Genomic DNA, 15,411 nt, shown 5'->3' with positions numbered 1-15,411 from the left:
TTTTTACTTGGTTGCAAATCACTTGGTGATTTATTTATTTATTTTTTAAAAAAGTGGAAAGTGATGTAAAATTTAATAAACCTTAAACCAAAACCAATAATATGAACCTTTCAAGGAAAAGCCAATAGGAAAAATGTGAGTCATAAGGTCTTTCCAAAAGGTACACACTGTTGTGGTCTGGCACAGCCCAAAGGGGAATGAAATCCCAAGCCTTGGAGAATGCCCTCTGCCTTGTTCCCAACAGCTGAACGGTTCCTGGCAGGAGGCAAATGAGAAAAGCCTCAGTTGTTGACCTTAGAGGGTGGGCAGCCTGGTGAAAGTGATCTGCTCTGTGATCTTTGGATAAAGGGCGGTAGATAAACTTAATGATAAGTAAGTGTAAAAAGTAAAGGTAAAGGGACCCCTGACCATTAGGTCCAGTTGTGACCGACTCTGGGGTTGCGGCGCTCATCTCGCTTTATTGGCCGAGGGAGCCGGCGTACAGCTTCCGGGTCATGTGGCCAGCATGACTAAGCCGCTTCTGGCAAACCAGAGCAGCGCAAGGAAACGCCGTTTTATCTACTTGCACCTATTTATCTACTTGCACTTTGACGTGCTTTCGAACTGCTAGGTTGGCAGGAGCAGGGACCGAGCAATGGGAGCTTACCCCGTCGCGGGGATTCAAACCGCCGACCTTCTGATCAGCAAGCCCTAGGCTCTGTGGTTTAACCCACAGCGCCACCATAAGTAAGTGTAGCAGGCCTTCAAATAACCTGGATCCAAACTGCTTTGAGGCTCTAAAAGTCTAAAAGTCATAGCCAACACTTAAAATTGGGCTCAGAAGTGCTCCAGAAGCAGCTGATACGGGAATCACATGATATGGATAGCTCAGTTGGTTAGAGTGTGGTGCTGATATCTCCAAGGTCGCAGGTTCAATCCCCGTATGGAACAGCTGCATATTCCTGCATTGCAGGGGGTGGTACTAGATGTTCCTCAGGGTCCCTTCCAACTCGACAGTTCTATGATATGACCACCTGGGTCCCAACATTGCATGAGCAACAGCATTCTGAGTCCAAGGCTGGCCCAACACACATTACTTCCTGCAGCAGGGCAGCAAATGGCCCCATGCTCTCAGCCTCCAAGTTAAGTAGGTGCATGATATACAAAACCAGCCAAGTTCTTTAGGCACTCGGGGCAGAAAATCCGAGGAACGGCTCCCTCCCTGACAGCAAAAAACCCATAACCACTTGCTGCCTTTTCCTGACACCCAAAATCTCCAGCCCGAAGCAGCGGCATCATGTCACCTAATGGTAGGGCCGGCCTTATCTGGACCAGCAGAACCATTTTGAAACCGAGCACAGTCAATGAGCAGAACAGAGGGAGCTGCTTTATACCAGGGGTGCCAACCTGAATAAAATATTTATTGGGGGGAGGGACAAGTAAGCCCCGTCCTGCATAATCGATCACATGACGCCATGCACACTCACCATTAGAATGGCAATGCCCATCAACATGGGAGGGGCAGCTCCCTCAAATATTTTATAGGGGAAGGTCAAAGCCCCCTCAGCCCCTAGGAGTTGGCTCCTATTCTTTATAGTGAGCCACACCATTAGTCCATCTCCCATGCTGATGGGCTTCTATTGAGCCACACCATTGGTCCACCTACGTCAGCACAGGCTGCAGCAATTGGCTTATACTGGGCCACACCCTTGGTCCATCTGATGGGCTTCTACAGAGCCACACCATTCGGTTCAGCTAATGGGCTTCTACAGAACCACACCATTGTTCCATCTGATGGGCTTCTACTGAGCCACAGCCTTGGTTCATCTGATGGGCTTCTACCAAGCCACACCATTGGTGCGTCTGCCTCAACACAGCCTGCGCTGACTGGGCAGCATCTGCTATCCACGGTCTCAGGCAGGGCCCTTGTCCACCCCCACCCCCTTTCACCTGGAGACCCCACCTTCTGCAAGAGTGAGGTCCCGCATTAGAGATTCACACACACACACCCCTTGCAGGTCATGAAACTGCATCACCCCACCGTCTCACCCCCTCACCGGCTCATTCATTCCTCAAACTCCTGAGGGCTTGGCCGCAAGACTTCCCAAGAAGAGCGCGCCTTTCTCTGCCACGCGAGGAGGTGGCGGCGGCGGCGGCGGCAAAGGAGGGGAGGCGGGCGTCTTCCAGAAAGGCCTCCTCCTCCTCCTCCTCGCACCTCCCACCCCACTCACTCGCGAATCGCTGGATGCCTGCAAGAGGCGCCTTCGCTGCTCCTCAGCCCTTCACCTCCCCGTCCGCAGAGCTGCGGCTCCGGCTCCCGAGGCACCGCATTAAGAGCAGGGCGCACCGTTGGCGTGCGCGCGTGTGTGTTCTGCGAGGTTAAAAGAAAAAAATAAGCCGGCAGGGCTGTGTCTGTGTGTTTTTGTGTTGTGTGTGTTTCTGTTTCTACATCTTTCCTGGCGAGTTTCCATTCCCTCCAAGGACTCCGGGACGCTGCCTTAGGGACCGAGTCCGCCCAGGGAGAGCTGCCCTCCGGCTGCCTCGCCTTCCTCCACGCCGGAGTTTGGAAGTGATGAGAGGGAGCTTCGGTGCCGCGCAAGTAGCTTCGGCGGCGGAAGGCGGACGGAGAAGCGGCGCCGTGGCCCCCGAAGCCGCCCGCTGCGTCGCTTCCCGACTCGACTCGGCGCCGGCGAGCAACTTGGCGCATCCCTTTTGCCTTCTCTACTGAGCCGGTAAGGAACCGATGGTTTCTTCTTCTTCTTCCTCTTCTTCCGTCACCGGTTCGGGAGAGCTCAGAGCGTGAGACTCTTCAGGGTCGAGGGTTCGAGTCCCGCGCGGGGCCAAAGGTCCCTGCATTGCGGGGAGGGTTAGACTAGATGATCCTTCCGACTCTACGTTCTAGGCAAGCGGTGCCAACTTGAATAAAACATCGCGGGGGGCGGGGGGGAGGTAAGCCCTTACTGCATAATCGACCACAAGATGGGACACCCATCTTTTTGCCCATCAACTTTTTTTTGGGGGGGGGTTGGGAGGGTCGAATATTTTATTGAAGGGACCTCGGCTCCTAGGAGTTGGCTTCTACGCTTCCCGTGTTTTTCTTGGTTCGGTGGGTCGGTTGGTTTGCCGCTTCTCTCCTCCCCCCCCCCCCCAAATACCCCTCCACCTCTCTTCTTGTTTGGTCTGCTGCAAATGCTAATGAAACCCTGTTATTTGCACACACACACACACACACACACACGAAAAGTTGGCAGGTCCGTTACTATGGGAGCACCATGCCAGTGTGGCGGCACATGGACGGCGATGCGCTCTTTTAAGCTGGGGATGGGAGTTCTTGTCATTTCTCTTCCTCCTTTTTTGCGCATGGATGGGATGCTAAGTGGATGCGAGCAATTGAAGTGCTTGATAGGAGCAGCATCTTTGCTGCTCGTTTAGGCAAGGTAAAGAGTGGGGCGCCTTCTGTTGATGCCACTAGGAAGCCCTCTGGACAGCCTGAAACACCTCCCCCCCCCCCCGACACACACAAAATCACACGCGAAGCAGAGAAATCCTAAGAATAATAACGATAGCCTTCTCTTTGGATTTGATATGGACCTCATAAGGCAGAAGGAAAGCCTCGAGGAGTGGGAGGGGGGTCGGAATACTGATCTAGAGAACGTACACAGTTGGAAAGAGGTCTTTCCTTGAGGAAAAGTCGGGAGAGCAGGGAGAGTTGCTGGAGATGGCACAGAAACCTGGTAAAGCATGGAATGCTTTGCGCCTGAAGAAGAGGCAGTGTTGCAAGGTGAATGAATGTGGGATGCTGAAGTTGAGCAGCTATAGAAAATTCAATCACAGGGTGAAACACGTTCCTGGCAAAACTATATGTATTGAAACACGTTGCATGTATGCGTTGTGCATGTGCGTGTGTGTGTGTGTGCATAACCTCACCCCCCAAGCATTCCTGCGTGTAGCGTTTTTGATTTAAAGGTTTGCATCTGGGCATAGAGGTCAGCGGTTGTGGAATGAGGTCTTGACAGTGCTGCAATAAAATCCATATTTTATGGAGAGTTAAATGCAGTGCTTTGTAAGTGCAACTGGATGTTCATCTATATGGTCCCCCCTGGTGACATTCAGGGATCAAGAAGTTTAATGGCTTAAATTGCACTCATCCCAGCAGCACATCTGTTACTTTTAACCAGAAAGGGAACAGGAGATGTCTCTTTATGACACCTATGATTTAAAGTTTTCTTATCACAAGATCTTAACGGAGTGCCGGGGGGGGGGCGTGCTCTTCAGCCTGATCCAAGAGAGTAAGGGCAATTCATTTGTTTGATGGGGGAAAGTCTTAGTGCAGTTCTTGTGCAAATAGCACACCCTTAAGGGAAACTGCTATGCGTGTGTGCTCCATTCACTGCGTACTCAGACGAAACTGTGCACATGAGTAACTACGCCGTTCATGATTACTGCTTTGAAAGTTGTGTGAAGAGCTGTGTGCTCAGTTTTTATACGGAGGTCTTGTGTGCGCACAAGGGATGCCAGATGTTGATGCAGGACCACATTAGGGACACTCTCATAGTTAAGTATTTATGCGCCGTGTGTGTGTGTGTGTGTGTGTGTGTATGTACATACGGAGTCTTGGCATTGCTTCTGCTTTTTTTTCTTAGAGGCATATGAGACAATGTGTACCGGGAAAGGATTGGCTGGAATGTACATTTCTGGGTTCACCAGAGACATATATGCATATTCTTCCTCCGGTCATGACAAAGGCTTGATTCGTGGGATAGAATTTCAACAGCGTACATGGTTTCTGCCAGAAAGTGTTTGCATGGAACTTTAAGGGCTCCATACATTCGATTAGCAGCCCCTCCCTAAAAGAGTGATGTTTTACAGATCACTCTTTCTCCCCCCCCCCTTTCTTAAGAGGGGAGGGGGTTGAATGAGTCAATAACATTCAGTTGGGAAGGAGGGTGGGCTAAGTCCAGATGAGTCTGGTGGGATGAGATCAAACAGATTCCTTTACCCCTGATACAAACATAGATTTCCATCGGGCTGCCACCGTGAGAGCATCTGATTGAATTGGCTCCTATAAGCAACTCCAGTCCAGTGTCCTAATAAATAACTGCAGGACCAAGTCTCTTTATTCTGATATCATCAGGCAGGCTCTAGCACTTATCTGCTTCTTGGTTTTAAATTGCACTGAGAGTCCTTTGGCCCAAATTTCAAGTGATTTGCGACCCAAAACTAACTGGTTACTCAGAAATAACAGTCAGAGGCAGTGGGGAAAGAATGTCTTAAAGGCAAGTGGAAATGATTCAGTCTGGTGGTGGCTCCCTGCAGTTATCCTGTGCAGCCATTCGAGGCTCTTGAAAGCTGGTGCCCCCTCTAGGGACTTGCTAGTTTTTTTTGTTATAGCGGTTTTCACACCAGTTTCCTGTTATCTCGTATCTCAAGGCTAGCCATCAAAGATTATATCTATAGCTTGCCATTAAAAAGTGAGAGCAAATGGAGAAGTTTAAACCAGCATCGTTCTCTGTTAAAAATCTGCACTTCTCAGTATCCACCTCCTCACTCCCATGTCAGATTCCCAGTGAAAGTCGTCACCAGTGAAAAAGATGTTTAGTATTTCTGCAGGCTTTGAAAATAAAGAATAATGCATTTGGTAACTTGCACTGAATAAAATGGATCTCTCTCTCCATCTCCCTCTACTTTTTGAAACTTGCTGGAAGCTTTTCACAGACAAGTTCTGTTAACCAGATTGTATTTCTTCTTCTCATAATGTCTCAGTGAGATTAGTGATCCCCCCCCCCCAAAGTGTTTCCTTCTTTTGAGACATGTGTTTTGCTTCATCATATTCTTTTTATATATATATTTGGAGTGGAGGGAAGATTCTCTTCCTCGCCACCCGCACTCCAGTTAACTTGTTTGATCTGGGATTTGAAAAGATAATAAAGTCCAGCTCTCTATGTGACATGATAAATGGGCCGCTTTTATGCGTGGAGAACTTGTACAGTTGTTACATTTAACTATTGCGATTCATCCTTTGCTGGAATATTTTACTCTTTTGCTATTTGAATGACTGTCTGACATTGATACGTTGTGCTTTTTTTGGGGGGAAACCCAACTCCCAAATTAAAGATTATTATGAGTACAGCATTATTTCTGCATTTCAGCTAGAAATGTGTGAAATTAACAAAACTGAAAACATTTCCAATGCCTGTGGCATCATGTTAACACTTCAAGCCCATTTGTAATACACAAATCTCAGGCACTTTCATTCCACCTTCCAGTAAGTCTTTAGATAGGGGCAGTATAAATCAAGTTGGTGCTATATAGAGAAATGGTATCAGGCCCAGCTATGGATCTTCTTCACATTGCATAAGGATTGCTATAATTCCTATATTGATCTCCTGAAATTATATATAGTACAACAAGAGGGAAGCACTCAATAAACACAGGTCAAGAAGGAGTACCTCCAGGATGAAAGCATAAATTTATGAATTCATCCAAACTATGGGTTCAGTTGCTTAATTTATGTTTGCGTCAGTAATGCAGTTTACTCCTTGGCCTGCTCTGAAATTGTGCAAGGAAGAAAAATGCTGATTTCCTTTGCATGTTGTCTTATGGTTCCTGTTAGTTTACAGAAGTTTTCTCCATGTGCCTTTTTAAGCTGCTCTGCCTCTCCTGATGTTTCTAAACGATTTTGATTTCAATAATCATTTGGTCAGAATGCTCCAGAATTGGACATACAGTTTTGGATGGGATTGTAATTCCTTTTGCTGTAGCTACCATTCCTATCGCTTATCTGTCGCTGTGTATACGTTGAGTGTGCATATCAATTCACCCGACTCATTTCATAAACTATGTCCTAGCAAATCAGTCTTTTCTGTTGAGTGTGTGTGGTAGTTGTCTTTCGCTTTATAGACATTGGTTATCAACTTTGGATGGTATTTTGGGGGGGGGGCGGGGGGGAAGGAAAATTGGCATAAGCAATGTTCCTTGCATCATTGGTTTTGGCCCTGGTATCCCAATCTGAATGAAGTCGGGGTATGGTCCCGAAGGACAGAGAAGTGACTCACTCTGAAATGTATGGTTGTTTCAAAAATACAGTTTTTAACTCAGCGGCTGTCTACCTCATTTACCTAACAAATAGGTTTAAGCAGATTACCATTGCATTTTAGAAACCCCTTCCCCTTTGAATACTGAATAATACACGGGAAAGTATCATAATTGTGATTCAAATAAGCAGACTGGAGGAGAAGAAATGTGCATTGTTATTTGGTAAATTACAGTAATGCTTGGTTTTTAAAAGCTTTTTTATCAAGGCATTTCCTCGCTCTCATTGAGAAGTACCGTATATGTGTGTGTGTATTTTTGTACCTGTCAAGAAGGGAAGTGAAAGTTGGGCTTTTAATTTGAAACTGGATATCTGGGTGGCAATCATTTGCTCTTGGTGTAGTCTTCCTATATGGCCCTGGCCAAGGGATTTAGCTTCGCTTCCCTAAAAACCATTTGGACCTCCCCCATCCCCATCACACACACACACACACACACACACACACACACACGGGTATTCTTCAGAGAGAAAATGTTTATCAGGGCAGCTACATTTGATCACATAGGACAGCAAGTTTCATAACTCCTAAAAAGGCTGCAATAAAATTGTAAGCATTGGTCATTTTGAATTGTTGTTGATTTAATCAAGCACAGTTCAGCAAATGTTAAGAATATAGTGTTCAATGGAAAGATTGGTGAGACTTAAAGATGGTTTGAATTCTGCTGAATCATGGCCTTTTTTCTAGTCTACGTCTTTGTGGCAGCCCCCTCCCCCCATAACACCCCCACCCCGCGAATTTTTGACTGAAATACTACGTATTAACCAATCTGAAATCAATTTTGTTTGCCAGTGTACTTCTCTTTATTGAGGCACACAGAGAATGTAGGGGGAAATGTTGTGCATTGAATGGTGCGACCATGAGGTTGATAAAACTTCGCTTTCAACATAGCCGTCCCACCAACTCCTCAGGCACCATGCCTTGCTGTAGACAATGACAGCATTCACAGATTCTTTTATATTTATTCGGTTCCCTAGAATAAGGGAACATTGAATCTATAGCATCACAACTCCTGGAAAGTAGCAAAAACTATTCCAGCAGTTTCTTAACACTCCATAGATAGTGGTGCTGTGTTGCTATCACTCCACCTGGCAAATTGAGGACATCCTGGGTCTTCCTTGCATCAGTAGAGCAAAACGATGAGGACACCAAAAGGACATTTATCATGACTTGTGGCAGCTACATAGTCACATCATCCTAGTTGTTAAATGCAGGTTTGGAAGATTAGTCAGCTCATCGTTTTACCACACAGCAATTTTTAGTCATTCAGAAATTATTATTTTTCCACGCAGCAATTTCAGTCTTCAGGAGTGCGTATAACATAACGCATTGCATTTCCACAAAACAACTTATCCTTATTAGGATAAAGAGTTTTCCCTTTGTCTCTCTTGTTTGGAGTTGACACTTGGTTAAAGAATTCGTAGCTGTCCGATTATATGCATTTTTAGTTGATCAAATTTGCACGAATTTTCTGATGAATAAATCAGTCATTTTGAAGAAGAGAGTAAGGTGTTTTTAAAAACAAAAACGATGTTTCATGTTGTGCATCGACAACCAGCTTAGAGGAGACACATCCTCCTATGGGTGTTGCTTGCCTTCTGTGATGTTCCTAAGTGTTGCTATTAAAAATAATAATTGCTATTATTTTATAATGTTGCCAAATTAATCAGGGGCAGCTTGTATGTCAAATAAAAGGGTTTTTTTAAAATCGATTGATCTAACCAGTATGGAAATGCAGCTTTAATATAAAGTATACTTGTTTGCAGAGGAAGACTTCCATAGCACAGTAATAAGCCTCTGTCAGGGGTTTGTTGGTTTGTTGGTTTGATTGTTTTTGCAATCAAGTGGTGCAGAAATTTTAATAAAATAAATAAATAAATAAAATAAGCATTACTGCTTGTTGATCCCAGAAGTGTTTTTTCTTCATCGAGCATAATAGGACAAGATTCAGTCAAAATTAAACTGCTTTATTATTTATTTTCAGCAAGCTTACCAGGCTGCATAATTCAGTTATCCAATATTTGCTTTTAAAAGTTTTACTGATTTTTATCTGCATTGATAATTATGCAGGTATATTTTAACAGTTTTGTGGATCTGTGTTTTATTGGTGATTTTATTTCATATACGCCTTAGAGAGTCTTGTGATTAAGCAGTCCATACATTTGTAAAATACAAATTACGGAGCTTTTCTCTGACCCAGGGGTTTCAGCAGGGAAAGTAAGCAAACACATCAGAGTAAAAACACTAGGAGTTAAAAGTAGCTGGATAGTGCACTTAAAAACAAACAAACTGGGTTGATAAAAGTTGGTCTGGACGATTTTATTTTTACAAATATATATGGACAAACTCAGTTCATAATTCCTCTACCTGAAATGTGAATAAAAATTACGAAGAGGTAGCAATCTAAGGTAGTACACGGTACAGTCAGATTGTTCCATGTTTTTGAGCTTCCATATAGCAGCCCTTCCATTGTGACCCTATCAATTCCCACTCCAGAAAACTCTTTGAGTTCAGGTGATGGAATCTTAACATAGAGTGACATAACACAAAAGACAGGCACTTCCTGCTCACTTGACTACTGGTTATTAAAGTCACCTACGTCCAGTAATGCATTGCTTTGACCTTTCTAAGCAGTAGGTATTAAAAACCTGCCCAAATGCTATTTTAGATAGCATTTTTGCTTCATGGCAAATAGATTAATGCAGGTGTTCTTTCATATAGCCATACTGGCTGACTGCATCTCAGTGTGCTTTGCTGCAGATTCCTTTTTGTCCCTAAGATCATCCTACACAACTGATTTTCTCCTCCTCCAGAGAGCTTCCCTTGGAAACTATTTTTGTTTCCTGCCTGAAGAAGGAATTGTTTCCTTCTTCTCTTTCAGGAGATCCTCAGGCCCGCAGGAGCAATAAGGAATTACCATGAAGTACAATTTGACCAGTACTTCTCTAGTCACAACTTCCCCCAACTTTGGAGCATGGCATACTATAGGGATGATGTTAAGTTGTGGGTGAACATATCAGACGACACAGTGATTCTCCAAACAGCTCTTGTTTATTCACAGGTCAGAACAGAACTGAACTGAAGGGTTCAGCCTACCATGGGAATGTCGTTTCCCTGGTAGTCTCTCAGGTGTACGCGGTGAGAGTCGAGTTGTCTTTTAGACACTCTGGGTACCAGTCTTTTGATGGTGCTCCAAGACACGATGGACAGGGCAGACCAGAACTGAACTGAAGGGTTCAGCCAGCCTGCTTATATAGAGCTCCAGTACAACGTAACTGTAACAACTTTCACTGAACGTCACATTCGAGACCTTATTTGCATATGTGGACCTGAACTATCTACAGTATCCCCCTGCTGGCCCAGGGTGAGAACTTCAGTACATAACAGATGATCTCTTAAGAATCAAATGTAAGGTATGAGTGTGTGGTGTATCGGGGCCTTCACTGCAAACACTCCAATGTTCCTTTTACGGAATAATTAGTTGGATTTTCTGAGAGTTGAAGGTTGATTTGAAAGAGGCATGGTGTACCATAATGGTCCACATGGTGTGCACTCTCATCCCATTATCACCTCTGATTTTTCCCACAGGCTTTGTAGCACACAGTGATTGCAGCAGATATGGAGAATGATTTGTTCAGGATATGAACTTCCCAATCTGAAACCCCTACCCTCTGAAGCATTAAGCTAAGCATCCATCAAACCTCCTGATGTTGGCTCATAATGGCTCAGTGACAGCCTTCTGCACTGTGAGCCCAGCCTGCTTTAAAAGTTCCCTTCTCAAGCCCCCAAACTAGCTGGTAAGACTGGGAACGGGTGGGAGAGAGCAAGCATCAGAGATGACCTCTGAAAGCCCAGGGTTCTTATCTGCAATGAAGACTTCTGTGCCAGCTCAGAACCTGCAATGTCAAAGGGAGTCCCAGAGCTTTATTTCTTCCAAGAAATTTTCTCCTCGCGGTCTTGCCAATTACCATATTTAAATCAAAGTCCTTGGGAGGATTCCTCTGAATGATTAAAGTCTCCGTTGCTGATATGGACGGTGGGAATTTAAGATGAGACCTCAGCTCTCATGAGTCTTTTCTGCTGACAATTTCCTCCCTCCACTTTCCCAAATGTACCAAGTTGCAAGCATGTGGAAATACAGCCGCAGTGTTCCCAGGAGGCCTAGCTGGGTCTTCCTAAGTTTAGGAGAAATCACAAATGTTCTCTAAAAGTTATTAAAGGAAGCTTGGAAAGGATGATCCAGTTACGAATCAGAGTGGGGAATTTAACCTGTAACTGGTAGCCTTTTAAACCTCTGCCAAACTTGTTTGACTAAGGTGCCCATGGGACAACACACATGGATTTTACAAGCCCTTGTAGTCGCTTAGAGACTTACACTTGGAGCCTGGAAGGACAAATGCTCAGCATCTAGTACACATCTGTTATTACATTTGAGCATACTTTAAAGGTACCCCTGCCCATATGGGCCAGTCTTGACAGACTCTAGGGTTGTGCGCCCATCTCACTTAAGAGGCCGGGGGCCAGCGCTGTCCGCAGACACTTCCGGGTCACGTGGCCAGCGTGACAAGCTGCATCTGGCGAGCCAGCACAGCACACGGAATGCCGTTTACCTTCCCACTGGTAAGCGGTCCCTATTTATCTACTTGCACCCGGGGGTGCTTTTGAACTGCTAGGTTGGCAGGCGCTGGGACCGAACGATGGGAGCGCACCCCGCCGCGGGGATTCGAACCGCCAACCATGCGATCAGCAAGTCCTAGGCGCTGAGGTTTTACCCACAGCGCCACCCGCGTCCCTTTATAAACACCAAATTAATTTGGATATCTCTTTGGACATTTGAATGGCATATATGAATCTGTATGTGTAAATTTTATGGATGTTTTGGTGTTGATTGTATTGTTAACATGAGCCGATAGGTTTGTTGCTTCTTTTTTCTTTTCCTTTTTCCTTTTCTCTAATAAATTTGCAATGGGAAAAAAACCATTTAAAAATCAAAGAATAAGCACAGAACAAGAGAAATGAGTGTGTACATGATGGGGAATCAGAGAACCTGTTTGGGAACTGTTGTCTGACTCCAGCTGTTCATAAATGAGAATGCTACCCCAAACATCAGTGTGAAAGATGCAACAATACCACACTGACTGCCTCATGCAGACTGCTGTCCGATCCCCAAAAACACTGATAGCATATACATCTTCCATCTGTTCAAGCTCAGAAGTTTGCCAGCCTTGCTATGTTTCAAAACAATCCATTTCATAATGCCTTTGCCTTGGCAATGCGGGGAGGAATTTTGTGGATTAATTAGACTTCATTGCCAGAATGTGTGTGTGTGTGTGAGAGAGAGAGAGATGAAGAAATATTTAATTATAGTCAGAAAGTGGCTATTAGATTTCATTTGCAATATAAAATATGTGCTGTATCTTTTCCAATGTTCCTTTATGCCGTCTAGTGCACACACACACACACACACACACACACACACACACACACACATTCAGACTTTCTGAATAAGCTATCACTGCACCTGTTTTGAAACCTTAAATTTCTCTCTGTTAAAACTGACTCCTTGCGTTGGAGGCTGAAAATTAAAACTCTCCACCCACTTTTTTTAATAGGTGCTATAGAATCGAAAGGTCGGCGGTTCGAATCCCCGCGGCGGGGTGCACTCCCGTTGCTCGGTCCCAGCGCCTGCCAACCTAGCAGTTCGAAAGCACTCTCGGGTGCAAGTAGATAAATAGGGACCGCTTACTAGCGGGAAGGTAAACGGCGTTTCCGTGTGCTGCGCTGGCTCGCCAGATGCAGCTTTGTCACGCTGGCCACGTGACCCGGAAGTGTCTCCGGACAGCGCTGGCCCCCGGCCTCTTAAGTGAGATGGGAGCACAACCCTAGAGTCTGTCAAGACTGGCCCGTACGGGCAGGGGTACCTTTATAGAATGAGTTGTGTCCAGTGGTAGCTTTTGCCTGGTGGAAAGGACTTGTAGGGGAGATGAACCTCAAAGTTGTTGAGCTTGGGGGGGGGGATGAACCTGAAAGTTGTTCAGCTTCCTAGTCCTGTTGACAAAAACCCAGACATTTTGCCGATTTTGTCATTCGAATCCTGGACATGTCCTGGAAATTCCAGACTTATGCCAACCCTATCCACTTGCTCACTTGTGGCGCCTGCAAGTTGTGGAATCTGACCCCCCCCCCCCATTCCTTTCAAGCTCTCGCACCTCTTAAGCTCCTCCCCTGTTTCCTTAAAAGCTGCTCCCGACCTTGGGGGAATAGAACGGGATATGCAATGAAGCAGAAAGGAGAATGAGTAAAAAACACGTTCTTTCCACTAAGCTAAAGCCATCATTGGATACAATCATCCCGCCCTTCTCCATCCCACCTGTGTGAGAGGCCAAGTGAGGGCTGCCTGGCCCTCCAGGTGTTTTTGGCCTACAACTCCCATCATCCCTAGCTAGCAGGACTGGCGGTCAAGGGTGATGGGAACTGTAGTCTCAAAACATCTGGAGGAGGGCTGAGGTTGAGGAAGCCTAGTATAGTGGTTTGGGAAGGGAAACTCCAGGATACAGATTTGCTATTGACAAACGACAACAAAAGCACTGTCTTTCACTTGGCAATTCCAAGCACAGCCCGGAATAAAAATCTGCTCAGTATTAAAGCAAAAAGTTGGTGGTGGTTATGTTCCGCATGCTGCGCTCTGATCAAGATGATGCCAGCTGGGATTCATAGATGATCGCCCTGCACCGCAGAGCAGCAATACCCAGAGAAGGATATCCTGTTCTTGCTTAGCTCTTCAAAAGAATCAGGGCATCTTTCCATCATGTCTCAATGTCTTCTATGATGGAACGAGGAAGGCAATTTGCAGTTCTAGCCAAAGCAGTGGAAGAAAGTCGTACTGAGCCTGTAATTCGAAGCACCCTTACTGGGAAACAGACACCACTGAACTCAGTGGGACTTATTTTTTTGAATAAACATGCGTATGTTTAGGCTTCAAGAGGTTATTTTTTTGCAAACTGCCATCGTACTTGTTACCCCTGATCCAAGCTGAAAATGAAAACAAAACAGCTAGGCTGGATCTTTTCATGTTTACATGCAATTAAATCACAACTTTGCATGTTTCCTAAAGGTAGTGTTTCTTTTGTAACTTAATTTCCCCCACTAAGGTTTTGTTTTGTTTTTAATTAAAAAACCCTCTATACATTTTTATATATTTCAAGAAACAACAGCCCAGAATCATCAAGCAGCACAATTGTAACCTCCAATTGTAAATGTCCAATCTAGAGAAAACTAAAGTACAGCAAAACATATAGCACGTGTTATGCATGCTTACTCAGACGTAAATCCACTGTAATCAGGCCCTGATCCTTGATGGGAGAAGTGGTGGTGGTACAAAGTACACAACAGTGCCCCTGTTTTCATCTGAAACATGCCAACAACTTTGCTTACTCAGAAGTAAATGGCACACAGTTCAATGGGATTCACTCTAAAGCAAATGCACTTGAGCTTGCAGCCTTAACTACCAGAATTAAGACAGAAATCTCCATCTGGAATAAGAAGGTAAATCACTGAAATCCACTGTTTGATGTTAATCGGTAGATCCCGATCATCTAGCTAGCATCTTTAATGTGCACAAACTCAGAGTGGGAAATTTTTTTTGACACTCAAGGCTTACCTCCCTATTTGAATGCTGAATTGGGTGATGACCTGGGGAAGGCAATTTTTTACCTCGCTTATCAATCCTAATCCTGGTTGAGCTCTTGCAAATCTTAGCTGATTACAATTAACTTGCGGGGAGATCGTCTTTGATGGCACAGCTCAGCTCTCTTGCAGAGTTGATCGTGCTCTTGTTTCCGACAGCATTGCAGAAGAAGACCCAGTGAAGAAGAAATAACACTTTATAATGCTTCCAATTAACCAGGTCAGGAACAAACTGCAAGGCTGCAGATAATGGTTAACAAGCTGTGTGGATGTCTTCCTACCAGTACTCTGCTTTTTAAGAGAAGAAACTTCAGTTGTGGCGTGAAAGTCGTATTCAACTGAAGCAGTAACAAAAAGATTTCAGAAATAAGAGGCAGCCCTTTGCTGAAACTGTTCACTAAAGGCAGAAGGGAATACATGGGAGCAGTGGCGTAGCGTGGGTTGTCAGCACCCGGGGCAAGGCACGTAATTTGCGCCCCCTAACCCGTGGATTTGTGCCCCCTAACCCATGGATTTGCGCCCCCTAACCTGCGGATTTGCCCTAACCCCAGATGTTGCGCCCGGTGCGGCCGGCCCCCCCTGCACCCCCCATGCTATGCCACTGCATGGGAGAGCTCAGTTGTTAGAGCATGAAACGCTTAACCTCAGGGACGTG

General features: G+C 45.2%; 1 protein-coding gene across 1 annotated transcript in view; it reads left to right on the top strand.

Moving 5' to 3' along the window:
- The first annotated feature begins 2,130 nt into the window (after window positions 1–2,130).
- The window catches only part of CDH6 (cadherin 6), a 170,701-nt gene continuing 157,420 nt past the window's right edge, over window positions 2,131–15,411 (top strand). The window contains exon 1 of the mRNA XM_028737918.2: window positions 2,131–2,711. The gene's annotated coding sequence lies outside the window, so the exon portion shown is untranslated. The remainder of the gene's footprint in view (window positions 2,712–15,411) is intronic.

Source organism: Podarcis muralis, chromosome 8, assembly GCF_964188315.1.
Source record: "Podarcis muralis chromosome 8, rPodMur119.hap1.1, whole genome shotgun sequence".
Taxonomy (NCBI): Eukaryota; Metazoa; Chordata; class Lepidosauria; order Squamata; family Lacertidae; genus Podarcis; species Podarcis muralis.
This window is presented reverse-complemented; position numbering and strand designations above follow the sequence as displayed.